We start from the raw sequence: 2,500 nt of genomic DNA on the forward strand, positions 1-2,500 counted from the left end.
TGCTACTAGCAAATACCACTATTTTTGGTTTTGGATCTTCCAAATCATTCCCGCAGGAGATCTGGACCCATTTTTTCTGATCCTTCGAGAAAAAGATTCATTTTCTTCATAAAAATAGGAGGTAGAACCAATAAATATTTCTTTTTCGATTCATCCCTGGCCTCATTCAAGAATTGTTTTTGATCCAATCCATAGGAATCAATAGAAAAGGTAAATCCCTTATGATACACCAGATCCGACTCGGTTATTGATAGAGTGAATAGGTCTGCCATTTCTTGAAATCTCTCTTCTAATTCAAAATCGTAGTGTAACGTGTATCCTCCCTTGTTGCGGTCATGGAATAGATGAAATAAATCAAAAAATGGATTTTTGTTCAAGAATGAAATCTTATTGGAACTATCCATATCCGGTTCATCCTTCGGAACCAATCACATCCCAGATTTGATGAAATAGGATGAATTGAGATGGTATTTTGTAAATACATAATTATCTTGAATATATTAACCATTTCTTTATTTTCCGATCGCCTGGAAGGGACAAAAGAAAGGTCTTGTTGTTTCTTCAACAATTTCTGATCTCTAGTGGACCTCTTAGTAGGATTCGAACCCAGATGAAGTTCTGACCATCTATCAGAGAAAAAGAACGAACGGATCTTGTAGGATTCCCAAGAAATTCTTCAATTTCTTCCGAAAATAGATGATTAATCATCTGCTTCTCACATTCTGTGAATAGCTGGGACATTGAGGAATATCCAGAAAGGCATTTCGGGAATCGGCCTGATTCTATCTCTTTTCGTTCCATTTGAAGAAAGGAAGGATCCCAAAGAATCGATATTTCTTTTCATTGTTGAATCTCTCTTTGATTAATCAATGTGTGATATTCCGAATCCTCATTACTAATGGAATCCAAATGATCTCTGGATTGATCAGAAGATCCTTTCAGTTGGCTAGAATCCGTTACTTGAACGAAACTAGATCTTGTGGAATCATATTGAATATTTGATGATACATTTTGTACCTTGCTAAAAAACCGATCCTTGTTTACCAACCACACATTGTCTAACCAAATCCAATTCTCTCTCGATACGTTCCTTAAGAAATCCAATTCGGGCGGATTCTTCCCCCAACTAACGAAGAGATCTTGGCAAAATTGCCACATATGAAATTGAGCACAGTTTTGCAAAGAAATAGCCCACTTGTTTCTCGAGAAGAGATGGGAAACATGCTCAATATCATTTGATTGAATAGTTGACCCAGCCCCTTGTTTCTTAAATCCGCCGATGAGATACACACAAAATACATGCAGGATCATCATTAGGACCATCATACTTTTCGACCATCGATGAACTGATTGGATTAACCAACCAAAGTTGGCTTCAGTCATTATGTATTGAACAGAAGCAAAAGCCTTAGTAACGGTCGGCCGGTAGTAAAAAGTCATAGCAAACCCAGTAGCTACTTGTACTAGAAAACAAGTAAGCGTAATTCCCCCTAAACAATAAAATATATTGACGTGGGGGGGAGGGGAACATATTTACTAGTTATATCATCCGTAATTGCTTGAATCTCGAGACGTTCTTCAAACAAATCATATACTTTATTGAGATAGGAGGAACTCCCCTCCTGAGAACCATATATGAGACTTTCATCTCGTACAGCTCAAGCAAAAACACCCAAATACTAGTTGTAATGGATATGGAATAGAAAGTTTTAAAGTTATTAAGTTCTGATCCCATGTTCTCTAGAAAATCCGAAAGCTCTTCTTTGTGGCGATAATACCAAAATATCAAGTTGGCACAGTCGTCTTTATCTTTATTTTGATACTTATGGGCCTCTTGAATTCTCTTTTTCCCTATTTCTTTCTAGAATTTGTTTTTGTGGAATATGTCTTTTATTCTTTGTTTTCTTTATTATTGATAGGAATTCTCTTGTTAAGACCCTATGAATCGATTAAAACCTTAGATTCATACTAGAACCACGATGATTCAATAAAAAAACCTAACCTAAATCAAATCAAGGATTCTCTGAGTAAGAATCCTCGGATCATCACTTATTCCCTGAATAAATAGAATCACTAAAATTCAAAGAAAGGTTTTGCTTTTGGTCAAAATATAAATTAGGGTTTGAAATTTTTTTGGAGCCCGGACACGGGGTCTGAATATTAAGTATGAATCATAGTTCAAATATTTATTAATCTATTTCATGTTCCAAATATTAGAATAAATATCTGACGAAGTAGAATCATCTCTATCAAGATGACAGACTCATTCTCTGTACTATCAATAGGATCAATTATAACAAGTCACACACTCATACTCCGAAAGTGCAGAAACAAAGAAATTCCACGATCGAACTACCAAAACAAAATAGAATGTACTATAAATCGGAGCTCTAAATGATTCATTTTGGACTCCAAAGTAAGGACTTTGCGATTCTTATAGATCTAATTCATTGAAATTCCATCCAATAAAATGGAAGAATTATAAATCTCCAAAATAATA

The 2,500-nt window shown here is 35.1% G+C and overlaps 2 pseudogenes; both read right to left on the reverse strand.

Moving 5' to 3' along the window:
- LOC124889626 overlaps window positions 1-1,440 on the reverse strand; it is a 6,217-nt pseudogene extending 4,777 nt beyond the window's left edge.
- Window positions 1,441-1,884: 444 nt separating this feature from the next.
- LOC124889627 overlaps window positions 1,885-2,500 on the reverse strand; it is a 2,927-nt pseudogene continuing 2,311 nt past the window's right edge.

Source organism: Capsicum annuum, chromosome 12, assembly GCF_002878395.1.
Source record: "Capsicum annuum cultivar UCD-10X-F1 chromosome 12, UCD10Xv1.1, whole genome shotgun sequence".
Lineage (NCBI taxonomy): Eukaryota > Viridiplantae > Streptophyta > Magnoliopsida > Solanales > Solanaceae > Capsicum > Capsicum annuum.